At 47.8% G+C, this 24944-nt stretch overlaps 7 non-coding genes across 7 annotated transcripts; 4 read left to right on the top strand and 3 right to left on the bottom strand.

Annotated features, from left to right (window-relative positions):
* Positions 1 to 5966: 5966 nt before the first annotated feature.
* On the top strand, positions 5967 to 6085 carry LOC138230982 (5S ribosomal RNA). Its single transcript, XR_011186567.1, has one exon. It is a non-coding gene; the product is annotated as a 5S ribosomal RNA (ribosomal RNA).
* A 625-nt stretch (positions 6086 to 6710) lies between these two features.
* Positions 6711 to 6880, bottom strand: LOC138230823 (U1 spliceosomal RNA). Its single transcript, XR_011186422.1, has one exon. It is a non-coding gene; the product is annotated as a U1 spliceosomal RNA (small nuclear RNA).
* A 5263-nt stretch (positions 6881 to 12143) lies between these two features.
* LOC138230945 (U5 spliceosomal RNA) lies at positions 12144 to 12260 on the top strand. Its single transcript, XR_011186533.1, has one exon. It is a non-coding gene; the product is annotated as a U5 spliceosomal RNA (small nuclear RNA).
* A 230-nt stretch (positions 12261 to 12490) lies between these two features.
* LOC138230866 (U4 spliceosomal RNA) lies at positions 12491 to 12632 on the top strand. Its single transcript, XR_011186460.1, has one exon. It is a non-coding gene; the product is annotated as a U4 spliceosomal RNA (small nuclear RNA).
* Positions 12633 to 13389: 757 nt separating this feature from the next.
* On the bottom strand, positions 13390 to 13506 carry LOC138230925 (U5 spliceosomal RNA). Its single transcript, XR_011186513.1, has one exon. It is a non-coding gene; the product is annotated as a U5 spliceosomal RNA (small nuclear RNA).
* A 2654-nt stretch (positions 13507 to 16160) lies between these two features.
* Positions 16161 to 16302, bottom strand: LOC138230844 (U4 spliceosomal RNA). The gene has a single exon (XR_011186438.1). It is a non-coding gene; the product is annotated as a U4 spliceosomal RNA (small nuclear RNA).
* Positions 16303 to 22921: 6619 nt separating this feature from the next.
* trnas-gcu (transfer RNA serine (anticodon GCU)) lies at positions 22922 to 23003 on the top strand. The gene has a single exon. It is a non-coding gene; the product is annotated as a tRNA-Ser (tRNA).
* The last annotated feature ends 1941 nt before the right edge of the window (positions 23004 to 24944 follow it).

Below are 24944 nucleotides of genomic sequence, written 5' to 3' on the forward strand. Positions count from 1 at the left end.
TCTCAGCACAGAGGCCAGGAAAATGCACAGCAGCTTCGTAGCAATATCTGGGACAGACTTCCCCCCTGAGGGTAGCGGCCTGTACATTATTTCCCTTCTGAGTCTTTCCTGCTTCCCACCCCATAGAAATTGAAACATCAATCTCCTCAGCACCGCCGCAACACGGTGTGGGATTGGGAAGGTAGAAGCCAGAAAATTCAAGACAGGCAAGAGCTCGGCTTTGATGACCAGCACCTTCCCTGTCATGGTGAGGTCTCGGTCCTTCCATTGCATCAGTTTTTTGTTTAAGATTGGCAATTTGTTCTGCCAATTTACTGTTCCCATCTCTTCTCCAAAATACACCCCCAGGACCTTAATTCTCTTCTCTTGCAGCCTGAGATCATGTCCTTCTTTTGGCTCCCTCCAGTTCTGATAAAAAATCTCACTCTTAGATGTGTTAATTTTTGCGGAGGAAGCCAAAGAGAACCGATCACAGCACTGCAGAGCTCTGCTAATTGAGGCATTGTCAGAGAGGAGCAGGGTGACGTCATCCATGTATAGAGATGTCTTTACCTCTCCTCCCCCACTTCCAGGCACTGGTATCCCATTAATGGCCTGATCCTGGCGCAAGGCACAGGCTAAGGGCTCCATAGCCAAAACGAATAACAAGGGGGATAATGGGCAGCCCTGCCTCACCCCTGAACAGACTTCAAAGGTGCGTGATCTATTGCCATTAACCATGACTCTGCTGTTGCTACCTGTGTACAGCAGGTTAATCCACTTTCTCATGATGGGGCCAAACTTCATGTGCTCAAGTACCGATGTTAAGTACTGCCGGTTTAGGCGGTCAAAGGCCTTTTCTAGGTCTACACCTAAAATGCACAGAGGGAGGGAGCGATCCTCAGAGTACAGACAGACATCCCTCAACAAGGCCAGGTTGTCGCTCATCAGGCGTCCTGCTATCCCACAAGTCTGTTCTTTCCCTACCAGTGAGGCCACTACATTTTGTAGGCGCAGGAAAAGGGCTTTGGACAGGATCTTAGTGTCCACGCCTAACAGGCTGAGGGGTCTCCAGTTCTTTATGTCATTTTTTGCTCCTTTCTTAAACAAGAGAGAGATAGTGCCTTCTCTTAAGGAGTCAGGCAGCAATTCTGTCTTGTAGCTTTCCTCGAATAGGAGCAGTAGCGGATCCTGAAGCAGATCCCAAAAGGTGCAATAAAATTCTTTAGGGAGCCCGTCAGCACCCGGAGTTTTCCCCTTCTGTAAGCTCTCCATAGCCTGTCTCAGCTCTTCTACTGTCAAATCCCTCTCAAGTACTTCCCTATCTTCTTCACTCAAAATGTTTTCTAGCTTTGAGGTAAAAAAATGAATATCTTCATCCTTTACCTCTGTAGAGTTGTACAGTCTTGAGTAGAAGGCCTCGGTGCAGGAGAGGATAGCACTCGGCTCTGTTCTCTCTCGTCCCTCCTCATCAACTACACTTTCCATGACAGTCTTGGAGCCTACCACTTTCCTGAAAAAGAAGCGAGTACACTTCTCATTTTCTTCCAAGAACTGCACTCTGCTTCTTAACAGCACTCCTCGACTACTTTCTTCGGCTATGCTCCGGATGTCCTTTTTTAAAAGGGCGATATCCTCGAGCACATCGAAGCCACTGTGCAGCATCGTGTAGAGACGCTGCAGCTGCCTCTGTTTCCTGGCTAGCACTCCTCTCCGTCTGGCAGCAGCCTTCCTTCCCTCAGCCATGAAAAAGGCCTTTGTCCTCACCTTCACCTCCTCCCACCACTCTCCTACTGACCCGTACAGACACTGCAAGGACAGCCACTGTGATAGTTTCTCCTTGTAGCGGGATACTACCCCCTCGTTCTCTAGCAGCTTTGTGTTGAGTTTCCAGAGGCCTGGGCCAAAGACAGTCCCGCCCTGGAGTTCCACTCTACACCCTAAAGCCTGATGATCTGAGAAGAAGACAGGCTGAAGAGTGACCCCAACAACTTTCACTCTCTCTGAGACAAAGCAATAGTCAATTCTGGAGCTGCTATTCCTCCCTGACCATGTATATCCTGCTGTTGTGGGATATATACATCTATATGTGTCTGAGAGTTTAAAGTCTTGAACTAAGTTTTGCAGGGCCAGTGAGCTGGAATCCAATTTTATCGGCGAGCTAGACTGCCTGTCTGTGTGCTCTAAGATACAATTAAAATCCCCTCCCACTATCACGTCTGTGCTGCATAACAATAGGGGGGAGAGTGCCTTGAGTAGCTCCACCCTTCCTCCTACGTCAGTAGGGCAATACACATTGATTAGCCGCAGGTTAACGGTCCCCCATTCCACATCCACACACAGCAACCTGCCATCTATGACCCTCTGAATACTTTTCAATTTGAATGCCCATCCTTTGAAAAGAATGGCCACGCCAGAGGCTCTGTTGTTATTGTCCCCTGACCAAACAGAAGGCCCTTTATCCCACCTATCTTCAAAACTTTTATACCTCTCTTGATAGGCTAAAGCACACTCCTGCAACATCAACACATCTCCCTCTCTCTGCTGGAGGTAATCAAAGACAGACTGGCATTTAACTCTGTCATTGATACCTCTTGTGTTAAGAGAAATTATGTTAAGAGCCATATTACATAAGAAAGTGGAACCAGTCTTTACAAAACACATTTCTCTTCGGTCTCACCTGTTACCTTTTTCTTTTTCTTTTTCTTCTTACCAATTTCCTGCCAGCCATCCTCTGAATGAGCCTTCATCAGGGTGGCAGCAGTAAAAGCGTTCACAGAGTCCATTTCAAGGAAGGGGGTAGAGGGAGGGGTGGAGAGGTTCCAGCTGTCCCCATCGCCATGCTCTCCTTCCTCCTCGCTCGGGGAGAAAACAGAGTCATTTTTTCTTTTCCTCAAGTCCAGCTCCTGGGAGCACTGAGGGGAAAGGGGTGCAGCCGATGCACCAGTCTCCTCTTCCCCCTCACCCACCAGCTGCTGCAGATCCTCCGTGATGGACTGGATGGAGGAGAGGAGGGCATCTGTAGCACTTGCAGAGTCTGAGAAAAGCAGCTCCGCTGAATCCTGGGTATCCTCGCTGGACCCGCTCCACCGGGGGGCCCCACACTGGCCCTCGTTCTGAGGAGCAGGAGTGGGGGAGGGGTCCTCGCTGTTCTCGGGGGTTTTCAAACCCTCGTGCTTGTCTGGTGCAGTCTGCGGTTGTGGGGGCGTAGTGGATTTCTCTTCCACCAGCCCCGGAGCCACAGCAGGACTGATCCTGGCTGGAGGCTGAGAGTCTTTGTCCAACAAGGGTTCTTTGTTTGACTTGTTGTTTGCTTTGGATTTTCGGGCCGGTTTGGCTGAAACAAGCACTGCCTCATCCTTTCTCATTTTGAGTTTATTGGCGTAGGCGTGAGGGCAGTTCTTAAAAACGTGTCCTTCCGAGCCACATAAATTGCACTTTGGCAGCATTGAACAGTCAGAGGCTAAATGTCCCTGTTTGCCACAGGTCTTGCAGCATTTCACAGTGCAGGACGATGCCAGGTGTCCCACAGCACCACAGCGCCGACACACCTTTGGTTGTCCCACATAAAACACATAGCCATTGCAGGCGCCCAGCCGGATTGTAGAGGGCAGGTGCCTTAAGCCTCCATTTACGCTGTCCGGTAGCAAGCGAACCTCGAATTTCCTTGCTCCTGTTTTTATACCATCAACATCTCTAACCTCAGTTCCATGGTGGACGGTGCAGTACTGGTTAAGCCAGGTGTGAATGTCCTCTGTCTTTGCCAGTTCCGAGAACATAACAACATGCACCGTTTTCCTCTCTCTCTGTGTCAGAGGCTGCAAGTTGATCTTCTCAAGTGCAGGAACTTTGCCTCTTTTTGCCTCAAACACATCCACGCATTGTTCAAACAGAGGATAGGTAGCAAATACAACCTCAAATGCTTTCTGACCTGGGAGAGCGAAGATGAAATCCAAGTGCCGAGGTTCAAAGCCAAGTTCCTTCTGTAACACTTTTCTGCTGAACTGCATACGATCCATGAAGAGGTCATCCAAGAGCTCAAAACGTACAGCATTCTTACGGGATCCAAAGGTTGCCATTTCAAAAACCGCAAATCGAACACTGCTTCCAACAAAAGAAAAACAATCCAACTACTCCACCTACAGGCTGATCAAGGTATCTCCCCTGCCAGGTAAGTATGAGTTAAACAGGCCCCTGCAAGCGGCCCGCACCCACAGCACAAATCGCGCAGCCTAGGCCACCTCCTCGCCCCGCACGCCACTGCCTCCTGCTGGGCCCACTCTTTCACACACTCACACGCCACACTAACACTCAAAAGTGTGGGCAAAACGAGAAAACGAGCGCGCCGTTTCCTACACATCTGCAGTCGCCGTTGCGCATTCGCAGCATGTCCCGGGATGCAATTCGGCCTCATTTGCATAACTCCAGACCGGCAGATGGCCACGCAAGCTCGCGACGTGCACCTGCCACACACCAAACAAACCTTTTCAGCAATTTCCAAAAAACGGGCCTGCTCGCCTGCCCACAAGGCTCCGTCTCTTACCTGCTCTCCAGAGCCTGCTGCCTTCTGTGCTTTTCTCTCGGCACCGCTGCAGTGCACACAACTCCTGCAGCGGGAGGGGGGGAGAAAGTTCCCGCGCTCCGCCGCAGGGAAGGCTCGCTCCGTGCGCACACGTCCTTTCGATGCCAGTCCAACAAGTGCTCCGCATTAGCTGCGTCGGGGCTCCGGCGTGTCGCACCTCACCTCACCTCGCCCTACCCCCTCCTTGAATGTCTGCCGCTGGGCATGCCCCGCTCTCCTCCGCCTTATCTTATCGCGTGTGAGCACCAACAATGGCCACAATGCCGGGGAATGGCACCTGTAAAGTGTTAATTGGGGCACAGGAACAGCCCGTCTCGTCTCGGGGGGGCCGGCTTCAGAGACAATACAGCAAACACAGCGGGGCGGGGGAAGAAGACGACACCACACATGCGGGTACATTCAGCTCCGGCGGGAACGAGACATTTGTCGGTCTTTTCAAGTGCCGAGAGCCGAGCAATCCTTCACTTGTATCGTTTCTCCCCGGTGACTAGATCTGGCCCTGCGACTCTCGACTGGGCTCACCCCCGGGGCAGCCCAGCAGGTGTGAGCCTGGCCGGCACCCGGATAGGAGATTCCACCCCGGAAAAGCTCCGGTTGCTGCTGCTCCTGCAAGAGGTGTGACTGGGACCAGTAGGGAGCGCTCACCCTGCGGGCTGTGTGGCTCTCTTACGCCCCAGCCTCCTGATGGCGACACTCTGCTGCACAAACAGGCGCCGTCCTTCGGGGGAGGCGTCAAACCGAGGTCCCGACCCTCCTTGGCCATTAGGAAACCCCAGGGCGTCTCTCAAAAAGAGACGCCGGGGGTGTCCCTCTGGTGTTAGTGCTCCCCTTTACACATCAGTCGGGGTCTCCTCCTAATCCCCGTCTCACCTGTAACAATCAATGACGAGGCCCCCCTGTCCGTGAGATTTAGTACTCGCGCAAGAGACCGGGGGCAGAGCGCGAACGCGGTCCCCCGCCCCCCACAAAGTGCGCGCTCCGGGTTCCCTCTCGGGGCCCTGCAACACAGCGGAAGGGCAGCGAGAAGGAGCCTCTTGCTCTGACGCCGCAAGGCCACAAGAGGCCGGAGGCGCCGCGCGCCCGGTCGACGTGTTGGACCGGTGCGCTTTATGTGCTGAAATAAACACGCGAAAGCCCCGAAATGTTTCCAGAGTGCTGTGCACTGGAGGTTTTTGTCTGGTGAAGACTTGCCTGGTGCTCCTCCGTGCAGATTGTTTGTCCTCCTCCAGTGCGGGACGAGCCAACACAAGGGAGCGCATTCGCCAACATCCAGGCACGCAATGCGATTTGGAAAGCAGCTCCTTTCCAAAGAGTTGCACACGAACGATCCTTCAGTCCCGCTCGGGGGGGCACGGAACCCCCGCCACACACAGCTTCAAGTAGCGAGTCAGGCGCCAAGGCTTTCGTTTACGGCCACACCACCCTGAACACGCCCGATCTCGTCTGATCTCGGAAGCTAAGCAGCGTCGGGCCTGGTTAGTACTTGGATGGGAGACTGCCTGGGAATACCAGGTGCTGTAAGCTTTTGCTCTCCCGGCCAGCAGGGGTCGCCGTTGGTGCCGTAGGCTTTGGGAGGAAAACCTGCAGGATGGAAAGGTGATCTATAGCCTCATCTCTAGAGATGTTTTGTTGCTGTGGCATGCGTGTGACCCATATTCCAAAAAAAAAACCAGTCTGTAAAACGAATATCGAAGCTGCCTCTAAATCTGCAAATGAAGATGAGTCGATAAACCACTCGTTTTTCGTATAACTAGACATATATTCATTTGTTACCGATTTCATTCATTGAGCACGGATACAATAGAGGTACAGCCATTCACTGTTTGACATGTCTGCACTGGTACAGAACCGAGCAATCAGAAAACGGGTGAAACTGTCTTTAGACTCAGCATACAGTACCGAGGCCCCCCATGACCAAATAAAGGCTAACCTCGATAATCAGCCTAAAGAACGCAGACTACAGCAAAACGACTGACTTTGAAAAGGGAATGAACGTCCGGAAGGAGTAGTGGAACTAGCTTGAGATGCTTCTCCGGACCCCTAACTAAAAGCAGCAGCGGCGTCCACTCCTGTTGAACCGGGATCCTTCCGCAGCCACGCAGCTCGTGGTGTCCTAACCCTCCCGTATCTGATTTTGGACCAAGCACATCAGGGGAGAGCGCGAACGCAGTCCCCCACTACCAGAAATTATGCAGTCGAGATTCCCACATTTGGGGAATTCGCAGGGGTCAGCACAGCCGGAGTGCAATGGCCGAGCCTCGCCCTGGGTGAACCGATTTCGATTTTTAAGAACTTTATTTTCTTTTCACAAAAAAATACAGGACATCACAAATCAGAAAGCTTTACATTCATATACATACTTAAAACAGTATATATGATCACATCTCATTACATTTTGACATGGTAACAGTTACATAGCAACAATTTTCTTTTTTTCTGGTGCAAATCACATTCTTTACTTAAACTTGATAATGTTTTTCACAGTTTCTTGAGATATTGACCTATGCTCTCTATTTCCCACAGATTTTCTGCTTCCTCCCTCCCTTCTCTCCACAGATCTCTGAGGTAATAGTTCTCTCGGGTGATGAACAGGGCCAGGCTACCTGCTGCCTTGACTGGGATCTCGATGCCTTTGAACAGCCCCATGTTCCTCACTCTCCACAGGGCAACTTTCCCACTGTTCACCACGGCCCAGATCCTGTCAAACACGTCAGGAGGAAGTTTGACAGGAGAGATGCCGTATATGACGAAAGCAGCGGTCAGGGTAAATTGGGGCGAGAGAGCCAGCAACCAATCTTCAAACTGTGCCCAGAAGGCCTTAGCAAAAAAGCAGGACCACAGGAGATGGGATACAGTCTCCTCCTCGCCGCAGCCCACCCTAACGCAGCGAGGGCTGGGGGTGAGGCCCCTACGGTACAAGAAAGTTCGTACCGGTAAGCACTGGTGGACGACACTCCAGGCTAAATCTCTGTGAATGTTGCACAGAAACTTAGAGGATGTGTGTTTCCACACCTTCCTTGTTTGGGCTGATGTTAAAATGCCCACATGGGTCTGCCTATTGTTCTGGGGTGCAACGAAATCTTCCAGTTTTTGGACGCTGACATCTCGGAGGGGAATATGGCCAATTGGGTGAGATCTTAGAAAACTTTTAACTGTCCCATAAATTGCAGGGCATGTGTCAGAGAGTGGGACGTCCAGCTTGGGTCTGACACCCCACACTCTGAACACCTCCCTACCTACCCAGAGCCTGGAAAAATAAGTCCAGGTACGCGCTGCAGGTGCTGTTGCAAAGCCTCTCAGCACAGAGGCCAGGAAAATGCACAGCAGCTTCGTAGCAATATCTGGGACAGACTTCCCCCCTGAGGGTAGCGGCCTGTACATTATTTCCCTTCTGAGTCTTTCCTGCTTCCCACCCCATAGAAATTGAAACATCAATCTCCTCAGCACCGCCGCAACACGGTGTGGGATTGGGAAGGTAGAAGCCAGAAAATTCAAGACAGGCAAGAGCTCGGCTTTGATGACCAGCACCTTCCCTGTCATGGTGAGGTCTCGGTCCTTCCATTGCATCAGTTTTTTGTTTAAGATTGGCAATTTGTTCTGCCAATTTACTGTTCCCATCTCTTCTCCAAAATACACCCCCAGGACCTTAATTCTCTTCTCTTGCAGCCTGAGATCATGTCCTTCTTTTGGCTCCCTCCAGTTCTGATAAAAAATCTCACTCTTAGATTTGTTAATTTTTGCGGAGGAAGCCAAAGAGAAACGATCACAGCACTGCAGAGCTCTGCTAATTGAGGCATTGTCAGAGAGGAGCAGGGTGACGTCATCCATGTATAGAGATGTCTTTACCTCTCCTCCCCCACTTCCAGGCACTGGTATCCCATTAATGGCCTGATCCTGGCGCAAGGCACAGGCTAAGGGCTCCATAGCCAAAACGCATAACAAGGGGGATAATGGGCAGCCCTGCCTCACCCCTGAACAGACTTCAAAGGGGCGTGATCTATTGCCATTAACCATGACTCTGCTGTTGCTACCTGTGTACAGCAGGTTAATCCACTTTCTCATGATGGGGCCAAACTTCATGTGCTCAAGTCCCGATGTTAAGTACTGCCGGTTTAGGCGGTCAAAGGCCTTTTCTAGGTCTACACCTAAAATGCAAAGAGGGAGGGAGCGATCCTCAGAGTACAGACAGACATCCCTCAACAAGGCCAGGTTGTCGCTCATCAGGCGTCCTGCTATCCCACAAGTCTGTTCTTTCCCTACCAGTGAGGCCACTACATTTTGTAGGTGCAGGAAAAGGGCTTTGGACAGGATCTTAGTGTCCACGCCTAACAGGCTGAGGGGTCTCCAGTTCTTTATGTCATTTTTTGCTCCTTTCTTAAACAAGAGAGAGATAGTGCCTTCTCTTAAGGAGTCAGGCAGCAATTCTGTCTTATATCTTTCCTCGAATAGGACCAGTAGCGGATCCTGAAGCAGATCCCAAAAGGTGCAATAAAATTCTTTAGGGAGCCCGTCAGCACCTGGAGTTTTCCCCTTCTGTAAGCTCTCCATAGCCTGTCTCAGCTCTTCTACTGTCAAATCCCTCTCAAGTACTTCCCTATCTTTTCACTCAAAACGTTTTCTAGCTTTGAGGTAAAAAAATGAATTTCTTCATCCTTTACCTCTGTAGAGCTGTACAGTCTTGAGTAGAAGGCCTTGGTGCAGGAGAGGATAGCACTCGGCTCTGTTCTCTCTCGTCCCTCCTCATCAACTACACTTTCCATGACAGACTTGGAGCCTACCACTTTCCTGAAAAAGAAGCGAGTACACTTCTCATTTTCTTCCAAGAACTGCACTCTGCCTCTTAACAGCACTCCTCGACTACTTTCTTCGGCTATGCTCCGGATGTCCTTTTTTAAAAGGGTGATATCCTCGAGCACATCGAAGCCACTGTGCAGCATCGTGTAGAGACGCTGCAGCTGCCTCTGTTTCCTGGCTAGCACTCCTCTCCGTCTGGCAGCAGCCTTCCTTCCCTCAGCCATGAAAAAGGTCTTTGTCCTCATCTTCACCTCCTCCCACCACTCTCCTACTGACCCGTACAGACACTGCAAGGACAGCCACTGTGATAGTTTCTCCTTGTAGCGGGATACTACCCCCTCGTTCTCTAGCAGCTTTGTGTTGAGTTTCCAGAGGCCTGGGCCAAAGACAGTCCCGCCCTGGAGTTCCACTCTACACCCTAAAGCCTGATGATCTGAGAAGAAGACAGGCTGAAGAGTGACCCCAACAACTTTCACTCTCTCTGAGACAAAGCAATAGTCAATTCTGGAGCTGCTATTCCTCCCTGACCATGCATATCCTGCTGTTGTGGGATATATACATCTATATGTGTCTGAGAGTTTAAAGTCTTGAACTAAGTTTTGCAGGGCCAGTGAGCTGGAATCCAATTTTATCGGAGAGCTAGACTGCCTGTCTGTGTGCTCTAAGATACAATTAAAATCCCCTCCCACTATCACGTCTGTGCTACTTAACAATAGGGGAGAGAGTGCCTTGAGTAGCTCCACCCTTCCTCCCACGTCAGTAGGACAATACACATTGATTAGCCGCAGGTTAACGGTCCCCCATTCCACATCCACACACAGCAACCTGCCATCTATGACCCTCTGAATACTTTTCAATTTGAAAGCCCATCCTTTGAAAAGAATGGCCACGCCAGAGGCTCTGTTGTTATTGTCCCCTGACCAAACAGAAGGCCCTTTATCCCACCTATCTTCAAAGCTTTTATACCTCTCTTGATAGGCTAAAGCACACTCCTGCAACATCAACACATCTCCCTCTCTCTGCTGGAGGTAATCAAAGACACACTGACATTTAACTCCGTCATTGATACCTCTGGTGTTAAGAGAAATTATGTTTAGAGCCATATTACATAAGAAAGTGGAACCAGTCTTTACAAAACACATTTCTCTTCGGTCTCACCTGTTACCTTCTTCTTTTTCTTTTTCTTCTTACCAATTTCCTGCCAGCCATCCTCTGAATGAGCCTTCATCAGGGTGGCAGCAGTAAAAGCATTCACGGAGTCCATTTCAAGGAAGGGGGTAGAGGGAGGGGTGGAGGGGTTCCAGCTGTCCCCATCGCCATTCTCTCCTTCCTCCTCGCTCGGGGAGAAAACAGAGTCATTTTTCCTTTTCCTCAAGTCCAGCTCCTGGGAGCACTGAGGGGAAAGGGGTGCAGCCGATGCACCAGTCTCCTCTTCCCCCTCACCCACCAGCTGTTGCAGATCCTCCGTGATGGACTGGATGGAGGAGAGGAGGGCATCTGTAGCACTTGCAGAGTCTGAGAAAAGCAGCTCCGCTGAATCCTGGGTATCGTCGCTGGACCCGCTCCACCGGGGGGCCCCACACTGGCCCTCGTTCTGAGGAGCAGGAGTGGGGGAGGGGTCCTCGCTGTTCTCGGGGGTTTTCAAACCCTCGTGCTTGTCTGGTGCAGTCTGCGGTTGTGGGAGCGTAGTGGATTTCTCTTCCACCGGCCCCGGAGCCACAGCAGGACTGATCCTGGCTGGAGGCTGAGACTCTTTGTCCAACAAGGGTTCTTTGTTTGACTTGTTGTTTGCTTTGGCTTTTCGGGCCGGTTTGGCTGAAACAAGCACTGCCTCATCCTTTCTCATTTTGAGTTTATTGGCGTAGGCGTGAGGGCAGTTCTTAAAAACGTGTCCTTCCGAGCCACATAAATTGCACTTTGGCAGCATTGAACAGTCAGAGGCTAAATGTCCCTGTTTGCCACAGGTCTTGCAGCATTTCACAGTGCAGGAAGATGCCAGGTGTCCCACAGCACCACAGCGCCGACACACCTTTGGTTGTCCCACATAAAAAACATAGCCATTGCAGGCGCCCAGCCGGATTGTAGAGGGCAGGTGCCTTAAGCCTCCATTTACATTGTCCGGTAGTAAGCGAACCTCGAATTTCCTTGCTCCTGTTTTTATACCGTCAACATCTCTAACCTCAGTTCCATGGTGGACGGTGCAGTACTGGTTAAGCCAGGTGTGAATGTCCTCCGTCTTTGCCAGTTCCGAGAACATAACAACATGCACCGTTTTCCTCTCTCTCTGTGTCAGAGGCTGCAAGTTGATCTTCTCAAGTGCAGGAACTTTCCCTCTTTTTGCCTCAAACACATCCACGCATTGTTCAAACAGAGGATAGGTACCAAATACAACCTCAAATGCTTTCTGACCTGGGAGAGCAAAGATGAAATCCAAGTGCCGAGGTTCAAAGCCAAGTTCCTTCTGTAACACTTTTCTGCTGAACTGCATACGATCCATGAAGAGGTCATCCAAAAGCTCAAAACGTACAGCATTCTTGCGGGATCCAAAGGTTGCCATCTCAAACTGCAAAACAAACACTGCTTCCACAAAACAAGAAAACAATCCAACTACTCCAACTACAGGCTGATCAAGGTATCTCCCCTGCCAGGTAAGCCGAGAGCCGCAGGCGATGAGCCCGGAGCTGAACGGGCCCCACTGGCTCGTTTGTAAGGCCAGGTGCATTGCCAACCACGACCGGCAGGGCAGAGGCCTTGAAGGCAGCCTGGGCTCCTGCAGCTGTCCAGCCACGCACTCTGGTTTCTCTTCATCTCGTACAAATCTTTTGCCTTTTACTAAAGATTTCCATGAAGAGGAGCATGAATGAGTTCCATACAATTTTTGTGCTTTCCTGCCTTCGGGTGGGGCGCAGCTGGGCTGGTCAAAGAGAGAAAACAAAACCGCTCACAATCACTCTTATTACTGCGACTGTGGCCGTCTGCTCTGCGAGTCCTCGGTCTCCGCCTGTCTGATTGGTGCTCTTTTCTTTGGGGGGCGGGAAGTGTCCGGCCGCAAATATGAAGCGTTACAGCAACGACATGCCATGAGACGATTGATAACGATTTCCATAGGATCCACGCGGTTGCCTGGCAACCGTCAGCTTTGCGCAGTGGCAGTATCGTAGCCTGTGAGGTTTAGCCGATGCGCGATTATTGCTAGTTGAAAACTTTTCCCAATACCCCGCTTCCGCCGGTTTGCAATACAATCGGCGAAAGCAATTCTTGACAGTCTCGTCAGAGACTGAGCAAGGTGTTTAAAGACAGATTTTGTCATGGTAACATCATGGTAGAAAGAAACAAGCTTGTTACGTCTCAACAGAAACACTCTTTAGCTCTTTCAGCGTTATGCAGAGAACAGCGTCTGTCGAGATCACTTTTGAGTCAGCGCGAAACGCCGTGTGCTGTCAGTTTGATTTCATATTGCTCGTAGCGGCGCCCGGCTTTTGTCTGTCAAACGTTAGGTTGCCCTTCTTCATGCTGCATCGTCGGCATGAGTGGAGCTTTTTAAACGTCTGTACTTACTGCGCCTCATAAGAAATCGTTTGTCCCCGTTCAAAACAGATTGTGCGATGTCCTGCAGCGTTCGCAAAGCAAACCTTTGACAGTTTGAAAGAGGAATTTATTCTGCTTCCTGTGCGTGCAGTAGTTACAAAGTTGAACGTCTTTACACGATCTGCCGCAGATCTTACAAACGAGCCAGTGGGGCCCGTTCAGCTCGGGGCTCATCGCCTGCGGCTCACGGCTTGCGAGCGTGCCCAATCCGTGCGATAACTCGGAAAACACCCGGCCACACTGTGCCGGAAACGACGCACTCTGGGAAGCCGCTATGCAAAGCGAGGTCCCAAGATCCCCTGCGGCCGGACACTTCCCACCCCCCAAAGAAAAGAGCGCCAATCAGACGGCCGGAGACCGAGGACTCGCGGAGCAGACTGCCACAATCGCCATAACAAGACCGATTGCGAGCGTTTTTGTTTTCTCTCTTTGACCAGCCAGGCTGCGCCCCACCCGAAGGCAGGGAAGCACAAAAATTGCATGGAACTCATTCATGCTCCTCTCCACGGAAATCTTTAGTAAAAGGCAAAAGATTTGTACGAGATGAAGAGAAACCAGAATGCATGGCTGCACAGCTGCAGGAGCCCAGGCCGCCTTCAAGGCCTCTGCCCTGCCGGTCGTGGTTGGCAATACACCTGGCCTTACAAACGAGCCAGTGGGGCCCGTTCAGCTCCGGGCTCATCGCCTGCGGCTCACGGTTTGCGAGCGTGCCCAATCCGTGCGATAACTCGGAAAACACCCGGCCACACTGTGTCGGAAACAACGCACTGTAAGGCACCTTGAAGCGTGCACCCCCAACATTCTTCTTTGCACATCTGTGAAAGGTAAACTCTTGAGCAAACTCTGAACCAGCTCTAAGGAAACTAATCTGATTAGACGTTACTTTGACTCATCCTTTAAGGGACCCTTGATAATTGGAGAAATCAATGATTTCGAATGAATTCTGTATGCGTCAAAAGACAGCTATACACAGAAAACATGCAGGACACTGCTCATGATGTTTCCCGAGCCGAAACACAGTGCGTTTTTCCAAGCCATCTGACAAAGCCCGCCCACTGAAAACTGCAGCAGATCGTGTAAAGACGTTCAACTTTGTAACTACTGCACGCACAGGAAGCAGAATAAATTCCTCTTTTCAAACTGTCAAAGGTTTGCTTTGCGAACGCTGCAGGACATCGCAAAATCTCTTTTGAACGGGGACAAACGATTTCTTATGGGGCGCAGTAAGTACAGACGTTTAAAAAGCTCCACTCATGTCGACGATGCAGCATGAAGAAGCGCAACCTAACGTTTGACAGACAAAAGCCGGGCGCCGCTACGAGCAATATGAAATCAAACTGACAGCACACGGCGTTTCGTGCTGACTCAAAAGTGATCTCGACAGACGCTATTCTCTGCATAACACTGAAAGAGCTAAAGAGCGTTTCTGTTGAGACGTAACCCAGTGGGCAAAAGACGTATAATATACGTCTATTAAACGCATACCTTAGACGTCTAAATGTGGTCTGCAATTCGTCTAGAATGAAATTCTAATATACGTCTATTGTTATACGTCAATTATACGTCTATGATTAGATGTTCATTATACGTAAATGGTTGGAGTTCTATTATACGGATAAATTTAGAGGACTATTATACATATATGGTTGGAGTTCCGGATAACTTTAGAGGACTAGTCTACGTATATGGTTGGAGGTCTATTATACGGATAACTTTAGAGGTCTATTATACGTATATGGGTAGAGGTCTATTATATGGATAACTTTAGAGGTCTATTATATGTATATGGTTAGAGGTCTATTATACGGATAACTTTAGAGGTCTATTATACGTATATGGGTAGAGGTCTATTATACATCAAAGTTAGGTTTTACAGGTGTAGAAACTAGTAAATCAACCCAATGATTTGGTTTAGAAATTTATTCTGAAAATACACCTTCACACCTGAAAAATATGTATTTCAAATTATACATTGTATACAATCAATCAACAATCAACATATGGGCAATAATCATAAAAAACACAACTAGTCTTAAACTTCAGCTACAAATTCTGGTAATATGGCAATATACAGTATAGTAACGGCAAACACAAACTAATTACATTAACACACTAACTCAAAACCACATTTTGATTCAAATATACATTTTAAAATGTACAACTTCTATATTTCCAAGAAAAAAAATATTACAATGGAAGTTAAGACGATTTTTGTCCACTATTTGCAAACCCTGTGTAATTGTCCTAACAGTTAGAACCAAAAACCTAGTATTTTCAGTGTCCAGATCTCCTGGCCCCCTGCCTTGCATATGCATTCTTCAAGTAACACATTGCGTGCTCCTTTATTTCTTTTTCTGCTGATTTAGGGCGGGACTTCAGCACCGCAGCTAGGAGAAAATTATATAATATTACTTCCCAAATTAATGATGATTAATATCTTCTTTAGTATAATCTAAAAAATGAACGGTTTACTAAGCTCAAAGCTGAAATAAATGTATAAAATTTGGCTTGCATCATAGAAGTTGAGCAATAAAGTCTGTCCTAATTAAAGAGTACCCAAAGTTTGAAAGTACAACATAGAATAAGAATAGAGAAACGGCAAAACGATTTAGTGTCATCTTCCCCATTCACACCATTCCCCATTTCGAATGAATTCTGTATGCGTTAAAAGACAGCTATACACAGAAAACATGCAGGACACTGCTCACGATGTTTGCCGAGCCGAAACACAGTGCGTTTTTCCAAGCCATTTGACAACGCCCGCCCACTGAAAACTGCAGCAGATCGTGTAAAGACGTTCAACTTTGTAACTACTGCACGCACAGGAAGCAGAATAAATTCCTCTTTTCAAACTGTCAAAGGTTTGCTTTGCGAACGCTGCAGGACATCGCACAATCTCTTTTGAATGGGGACAAACGATTTCTTATGGGGCGCAGTAAGTACAGACGTTTAAAATGCTCCACTCATGCCGACGATGCAGCATGAAGAAGCGCAACCTAACTTTTGACAGACAAAAGCCAGGCGCCGCTACGAGCAATATGAAATCATACTGACAAGCACAGGGCGTTTCGCGCTGACACAAAAGTAATCTCGACAGACGCTGTTCTCTGCATAAAGCTGAAAGAGCTAAAGAGCGTTTCTGTTGACACGTAACAAGTTCGTTTCTTTCTACCATGATATCACCGTGACCAAATCTGTCTTTAAACACCTTGCTCAGTCTCTGACGAGACTGTCAAAAATTGCTTTCGCCGATTGTATTGCAAACCGGCGGAAGCGGGGTATTGGGAAAAGTTTTCAACTAGCAATAATCACGCCTCGGCTAAACCTCACAGGCTACGATACTGCCACTGCGCAAAGCTGACGGTTGCCAGGCAACCGCGGGGATCCTATGGAAATCGTTATCGATCGTGTCATGGCATGTCGTTGCTATAACGCTTCATATTTGTCGTCTTCGATGCAGGACATCGCACAACCTCTTTTGAATGGGGACAAACGATTTCTTATGGGGCGCAGTAAGTACAGACGTTTAAAAAGCTCCACTATTTTTATGTGCCATTTTTTGCTTATTCACTTACTATTTTAATCAAAATAATATTAAGAAAGATCTGTATGTATTCAGATAGTATTATTATTGTTCATACTTACTCGTCAAAAGAGGATTGCTGAGATATTTGCGGATATACTTCTACGTTTGAAAAACGTGTCCAAAATGGTGACCAACGAATACTAGCAATGCATTGTGGTATATAACCGGAAAATATGCTGGGTTCGATATTTTCTCAACGTATGCGTTTATTAATGTTGTCGATATTATGGTTGAAATTTAACATTGATAATACATCGCGGCTATGTGCCCCCTGCTATGAGCTGATGTGCAATTTTAACGCATGCAGTTAGTAAGGATCGGTCACTGTTGTATGGTATTATATACAGTATAATGACATTATGGAATAGGATGGGGACAGGCCTGGCATCACGGGGGGAGGGAGGAATGTCGCCCCTTCAGTTTTGGGCAAAAAGATGTACCTAACTTACCTAGGAGTATACGGCACTCTGCACAGTGTACGAAGTAATTTTCGCAGTAATTAATTTATTATATTTACTATATTTATTATACACGTGTAAATTAATTACTGCGAAAATAATTTACTTCGTACACTGTGCAGAGTGCCATATACTCCTAGTTGCGGCACACACGATACATACAGTAAAAAGCCTCAGGCACTGTGTTAGATGTGTTTTCGACGTTATATATGCGTTTATTAATGTCGTCGATTTTACGGTTGCAATTCGACTTTGATTATACGTCGAGGCGACGTATATATACGTATAGCCGTATTTTCGCCGTGAATATACGTATATTCGACGAATCAGTGCCCACTGGGTAAACTCTTCAGCAAACTCTGAACCAGCTCTAAGGAAACTAATCCGATTAGACGTTACTTTGACTCATCTTTTTACGCTAGGGTTAGGGTTAGCATTCCCACGCTACTTAGACACTTTGTTTACGCTCAGTGCTTGATTTTGGGAACTTCAGGACGAGTGGGAATTTTCTCCTATCTGTCAATTCTGTTTTGTTTTGGAGACTCTTGGCTGCCTATGTTGTACAGTGCAGCGTGAAGGAAACATTTTCCAAAACTGTGTCAGCTCAAAAGTTGTAAGAAAACCTCTCCAGCTGCTTTAACTCTCTTCATTTTTGTCATTTAATGTGACACTCGATGTATAACTGGAGCCTCACATATGCAAATGGTGAGGCTCCAGTTCGACACCCAGTTCAATACCACTTTACAGTAAATGACAAAAGCATGGCAGACTGTGCCGGACCGGCAGATTACTTCCGCTTATTTTTACCATATTAAACAATGGAAATCCAACCACTTGCATTTGTGACACTTGATTTTGGCTGCACCTAAGACACTCTTAAATCTTCAAACACATTTCTCTTCTCCCGCAACACTCTTGTCTGTCGGCGCTATGTGGCAGCGTTGCATGACAACCCATCTCACCACGGAAAGGAACCTAACAGCTTTGGTAAGAGAGGAGAAAAGGACCTGGCCCGTACGCGGCTCAAACCCACAACCTTGGCGTTACTAGCACCACCATCTAACCAACTGAGCTAACCGACCTCACAACAGTGGTCCTCTCTGTGCTGCAAAAAATCAAGCTCAGGGAATTTCTTTTGTCCTTTGAATAGAAAGCCGTGTAATTCAGTGTACGGGCTTTCTCGTGCAGTTTCATAGTTCTTGTAACCCAAATCCTACACTGGCCTGAAGTGCCCCCCCATTTCACAGCATTTTTCAGCTGATTTAAAATGTACCTAAAGGAGAAGCATTATTGAAGACCATCAATTACCAAGAGCTTTTGTCAAAGGTTTTGGTGGTCATTTTTAATGACCACAGAGCACTATGACCTCGGTTTTACATCTCATCCAAAAGACAGCGCCCTTTTTCCAACACAGCTTCTCCGTCACTATATTGGGACATTGGGACCCGTACAGACCTCAGAGTGAGCGCCCATTAACACCACTTCCAGCTGGAAGCTTTGTTTTTCCCTGTAGCTCACCCTCATCCTGGTACTGACCTGGCTCACACCTGCTTAGCTTCAGTGGGTTTTCAGTTGCGAGTTGCAAAAGTTGGGATACAAGTGTAGCGGCAATGCTTGTTAATAAGACAGAATTAAGCGTTGGTATGCTGTCCTAAATGAAGCCCCATCTCACCCCCCATCTCTGTGGTGCAGCCACAGAGAAAGTATTCATGCAGACTGATTTAAGTTGTTTTCTTTTGATAGGGAACAGCTCCCAGACAGGGATGCACTTAGCTAAGCCTGGCTATCATGATCAATGGTCATCCATTGGCGCCTATCTGTCTAGGGAGTGCTGAATGGACATCTGGACTGCATTCTTAAGTGTCAAGAGTAAGTGACTTATATCTCACCTTGACCAACCAATCAGGGACTGGCAGGGCGTGGTAATACCACGTGGGTCTCCAATGCCCGCCAAACTCTCAACCAATCAGCACACATCTGTGTCTTGGTCAAAAAGGGAGCGCAAGCTCAGATCGGGGCTCTCCTTGGCCATTTTCGCGCATCCTCAGAGACAATCACGTGACAACTGCTGTTGTCTGCATAGGGACTTGGACTTTGTTCTAAGCGCGAGGCCAAGCATCCCGTACGTACTCAGAATTCTACTAACGTGAATGCTCTGTTTGATCAACGGCAGCCTACAGTTGGACCCTCGTCGACAACCTGAATAGCTTATTCAGAAGCAGCGCTGGACCGGGAACGAACCAGTTTCTTCCCAGGCAAAAGAGTGACTTGTGAGGACTCGCGGTCACACTCTGTGCATAGAGACTTTCTACTAGCCAGCCGGACTGCTGGTAGATCCCCTCGGAGCAACGACTGCCCTGCGCGCCGCAGTCAGATTCCTCCGCCCGTCCTACTCCGAGCTGCACCTTGACTGGTTGGCTGGTAGCCAGAGGACGCCGACACAACGCCCATTGGACAACCGCTGGAACAGAGGCTGCAACAGAGCTTGTCAGCTGGTTTGGTGTTCGTGCCGGGAAATTCCAAATCCATACACAGTGGATAAGTTAACCCCATGTTCTACATTGCGTCTCGAGAATTCAATTGTACCTCAACACAAGTTGTTATCAATTTAATTCATGAGTAATGTATTTACTTCCGAGTTTAGAGTAACAATGGGTAATAACACTGATTAGCGATTTGGTAACCGAACGATATATATTGACATATATTCTCTGTTGTGTATCTCTTTGTGTTTGCATCTCTTCGAGATTATATATCTTGTATATTGATAACCCTCACAGTAAGGTCTGCCGCTCGTATCCAGGCAGACTAGTATATGTTTGGTGCACAATTTATATTAATAAATGTATCTCGTGTATTGAACCCGTGTGTGTGCGTTGTTAGTTGTTCTGGCGATTGATTTTCTAAAAGCCCCAACGAACAACCTCGTGATTACTGCTACAATTAATAAGTGTCTCAGTAAACCCATCAAACCACTACATTTAATGGCGTCCCTGGGTGGGCGAGTTTAGAATGAAATGAGACTCAATCGCACAGAATAACTGATGTTGCTGTGAGTTCAAGTTCAGCACAGCACCGTGGCTTTTATACGCGAATACCGGGTGTGCTGATAACTGCGTAAAGAAATCCCCCTGTTTTCTAGCGTTTAGTGTAACGTGTGCTGATTGGAAATCCATCTGCTCGGGTGTTTAGATTCCATACTGTATTTTGGTAAAAGGAAAAAAAGTAATACTCTTAAAGTTTCTCTGACGTAATGACAATGGCTGCTAAAATGTCTGAAGTGGAGTCGCTTATAAGTACTATTTCTAGCGACGACAATCCTGGTTACTGGAGCGGTATCGAAAAGTTGAACTTTGATGATATTGAGAAGCTGCAAGTAGATTTAGTAGCTAAGGTAGCGAACCAGCTTAACACAGGAGGGTCTGTGAACGCAGTTCAGGTCCTATCTAGTTTCGCCTTAAATCTAGCTAAACAGCTGGAACTGTCTTTGTCCGAGCTGACAAAGTTTCAAACGCTTCAGGGAAAGCTAGAAAGATATAAGGCGGAGCGAGTTGAGTTGTTGGATATAATCAGAGAAAAGAGAGTGAAAAGTGAGGAAAGTGAAGACAGACTCAGGGAAGTTTTAGGTAAATTAGATGACCTGTCTGCTAGAGAAACTGCGGCTGAGGTAGCTAGGAGAGACCTAGAAGCGAGCTTGAAAGAAAAAGAAAAAGAAATTGAGAGTTTAAATGAGCTCAGCCAGGAAAGGCAAAAGGAGTTAGATGCTGCCGTACTGGAAGCAAAACAGGCTAGATCCCACTTACATGCCAGCCCACCTAGCAGCCCGGAGCGCTCACCCAGGAGGTTTCTCCCGGCCAGGGTCTGTGGTCGGATCGGCATGGGGGAGATCGCCGAGTCCTGCGCGAGACGCAAGGGCGATTCAATTCAGGCATAGACCCCCTGCTCCTGATCACGGCCGTCTCCCTGCCCACTGAGAAACTGTAAAAATTAACCTCCACTCCCTGAGGCAGTTAGCCAAAGATGTAGAAAGGTTTGACCCGACAGTGTCAGGGAATAATGTGGAGACCTACATTGATGAGCTGAGATATACTTTGCAGTTTATGCCCGAAGCGTCCGAACAGGAAAAGGCTATGTTAGTAAGGAAAACTACCAGCCGAGCGGTCCACGAGTGGATGTCTAGACAAGGACCTGAGGTCTGTAATAGCTTTGAGGAGCTGTGTCAGGCAATGATCGGAGAATTTTCGGCTTTTATAGATCCCATATCTGCCGTGGCCACAGCGCACCATATTAAGCACGAAAAAGCTGAAGCCCCTCGCGACTATTACCCCTATTATATAATATTTTACTATTATATAACTTGTAAAATATTACCCCCGGTCCATTCTCTTCCAAAAGTGAGAAACACCTGTTTTCTACATTTTGTCTGTTTTAAAACCATATCTCTTTAAACCAAACCAAGAGTTTGTCTTTTGCACTGATATTCTGATTCATTTCAATTTCAAAGAAAAAAAAAACATTATCTTCCAAAGCATCATAAAATTGTCCATTCTTCCAGACTCTACTTCTCTCTTGTAGTAGTACAGCAGACCTTTCCAGGTGAGCAGATCACAGAGTCCGAAATATGCTTCCTCCATCAAGCAAAGTACCTGAACATGACTCGGTCTTCATAAAAGCGCCCCTGTAATAAAGAAATTAAATCCAAAATCAAGAGGGCAGTTGCCTACTGAAGTTCAAGAAGTCATCAATTTTAACCTAGCAACACATTAAAGGCTGCATCTATACAAGTACGATTCTAGAAATGCTCACCAGATTACGTTTTAAGAAAGAACTGCGCCTCAGGTTCCGCCGAGATCTTAACTCGGATGGCAGGATTCAGAGTCCGGAGTGCGGACTGATGGCGCACGGAGGGTCCACATACTGTGGATCCCTCAGTTTTCTTCCGCGTGTTTAAACCGCCAGCGTGTGGCTCTCCTGTCCCCGTGACCTCATTGCTCTGCTCTCGCCTCTGTGCAGCCGAGCCCGACTCATGGTAAAGTGGAAAAAAATATGCCCTCAACGTGGGATTTACTCTGGATCGAGGATAGATGTCACCTTTTTATCGTTGAACAGGATGTATGTGATGTGGCGACTAGGTTCAATTTTGTATCCTTTTAAAAGATTAAGGACTGGGGTGAGCGGGATTTATCACCCTTTCAGCTAAGAACCCGACGTGAGCACCGTTTAAGCTGCATAGACTCGGTCGTTTAACTCTTCTCCATTAGCAGGGTTAAGGTTAAAGAAAAAAAACATTGCTGACTTCTTTTTTTTTTGCCAGCCGCGAGCGCTGATTAGCGAGGTTTGTATTTCATGTTTTGCAAGTTGCATCCATTTTAAGAAAAACAAGTCGTTCAAGACAGGAAATGAATACTTGCATTTAATTAAGTCTAGGCGTATGCGGTTGTCCATAATGACCAGTTCTGTTCGAGAACACAGCACAAAAAAAGGCACCGCTGGGATTCGGACCCAGGATTTCTTGTTTACTAGACAGGCGCTTTAACCAACTAAGCCACGGCGCCCCGGGAGTACTGTTTTTTTGCAGCCACTTGGACACACCACTCAGACACATCTGCATTCGGTGTGTGCTCCGCCTGCTCGCTGAGCAAGTTGCCACCTTTACATACAATAGCAACATCGACACCAAGAGAAAGGATGACAAATGGCTTTTATCTGGAACTTTTCATGTCCAAGGAGCTCAATGTGCTTTCTGTGTACAACAGGGCCACTGAACTCCACACTGGCCACTGAACCACAGCAGTGGCTTGCTGGCTTGACATCTCCCAAGGAAAATGTTGAAATCGCATGTGGAACAGGAAAAGGACCCTCGAGTACGAGGGAAAAAAAAGAAAAAGATCATCTGGAGCGTGCCAACCCGTGTCTGGACAGCCCAGTTTCATTGACGAGGTGGCCGAGTGGTTAAGGCGATGGACTGCTAATCCATTGTGCTCTGCACGCATGGGTTCGAATCCCATCCTTGGCGCTCTCTATGTCTGACACGTGTGCCTGTTAGATGTTGGCCCTCCTTCTGTTTGCTCCAGTACTAGAGCTGTACATTTTCTAGCGGTGGCTGAACATGGTATAGTAGGCTAACGTCGGTATCGAGCAGTGGCAGTAACAGTATTTACGTGCCGCTGCTGCCAAGTGGCTCTGGGTTGAGACCGCATTTTCACTTACTTGCAGCACAAACGGAGAAAGCGATTTTTGACAGTCTCTCGAGAGACTGCGCTAGGTGTTTAGGGATAAACTTTGTCAGTTCCCCCTGGGATGATGGCCTCTCAAATAGTTTGTGATTCCTCTAGACGTTTATACAGTAGAAGCCTGCTTCGTGGCTTAAATCCAAGCTAAGGAAACGAGTTAGAGGTCTGATGCAGAACTGCACTGTATGTGTGAGGAAAGCTGCCCCCTTCTGTTCCATGTCGACCGAACAGAGGACTGTAAAGGATACGACCAAGAAACTTTAGGATGCTGGTTGGAATCCAGCTCCAAAGAAGCCCCTTTGGGTGTTATGTCATGAAAAAGTAAGAACAGAGAATCTCCCTTTGATCAAAAGCGCAACAGAACTGTTTTCCGTGGAGCAGGTTTCAGACCCGTAGACCTGTTTTATTTGTATGGCGTTCGTAAGCGCGCAAAACAAGGACAATTCCTGCGTCTAACACGAATGTAAATGCTTTTGAAAGTGCAGTGTGGTGCAGCTTGTAAAATCCTTGTCCACATTTGTGGTTTGTTGATGTTTTTTTTCTGTCTGCCAAAGTTGCATTTTGACATCCGGACGGTGAGACTTTATCATTTGAATGTGAAGCCAGCCTTAAACCCTCTGAGGCGTGTCTGTCTGCCGGCATGTATCTTGTGAAAGGTATTTTTTTTTTAACGGAGAGCGACTTTAAAAAGGTTTCCGCAGACACCTCGCACTCCGGAGGAGGAATGCGGCGGCGGCGAGCTCACTGTAGTTGTGGCCGAGTAGTTAAGGCGATGGAGTTGAAATCCATTGAGGACTCCCCGCTCAGGTTCGAATCCTGCTGACTACGGCGTCTGCTGCACGTCGCCTTGTGCCTGTGTGGCAAAGGCGAAGTGCCGCTTCTCCTTTCCTGGTACTATAAAAATGCTACATCGCTTGGTCCTGCTTCCATGGAAAGCAGTTCTTCAGGTAATTCTACTCTCTTACCAAAGCTGTTAGGTTCCTTTCCGTAGTGAGATGGGTTGTCATGCAACGCTTCCACATAGTGCCGACAGACAAGTGTGTTGCGGGAGAAGAGAAAAGTGTTAGAAGATTTAAGAGTTTCTTAGGTGGAGCCAAAATCAAGTGTCACAAATGCAAGTGGGAAGATTTCCAATGTTTAATATGGTCAAAATAAGCGGAAGTTATCTGCTGGTCCGGCACAGTTTGCCATGCTTTTGTCATATACTGTAAAGTGGTGTCGAACTGGGTGTCGAACTGGAGCCTCACCATTTGCATATGTGAGGCTCCAGTTATACATCGAGTGTCACATTAAATGACAAAAATGAAGAGAGTTGTAGCAGCTGGAGAGGTTTTCTTACAACTCTTGAGCTGACACAGTTTTGGAAAATGTTTCCTTCACGCTGCACTGTACAACATAGGCAGCCAAGAGTCTCCAAAACAAAACAGAATGGACAGATAGGAGAAAATTCCCACTCGTCCTGAAGTTCCCAAAATCCAGCACTGAGCGTAAACAAAGTGTCTAAGTAGCGTGGTAATGCTAACCCTAACCCTAGCTGGAGTTTGAGCAATCCAGCACTGAGCGTAAAAAGATGAGTCAAAGTTACGTCTAATCGGATTAGTTTCCTTAGAGCTGGTTCAGAGTTTGCTCAAGAGTTTACCTTTCACAGATGCGCAAAGAAGAATGTTGGGGGTGCACGCTTCAAGGCGCCTTACAGCTGTAGGGAGTGATTCGAGACGATTCGT

This window comes from Lepisosteus oculatus, unplaced genomic scaffold (genome assembly GCF_040954835.1).
Source record: "Lepisosteus oculatus isolate fLepOcu1 unplaced genomic scaffold, fLepOcu1.hap2 HAP2_SCAFFOLD_52, whole genome shotgun sequence".
NCBI classification, from domain to species: domain Eukaryota; kingdom Metazoa; phylum Chordata; class Actinopteri; order Semionotiformes; family Lepisosteidae; genus Lepisosteus; species Lepisosteus oculatus.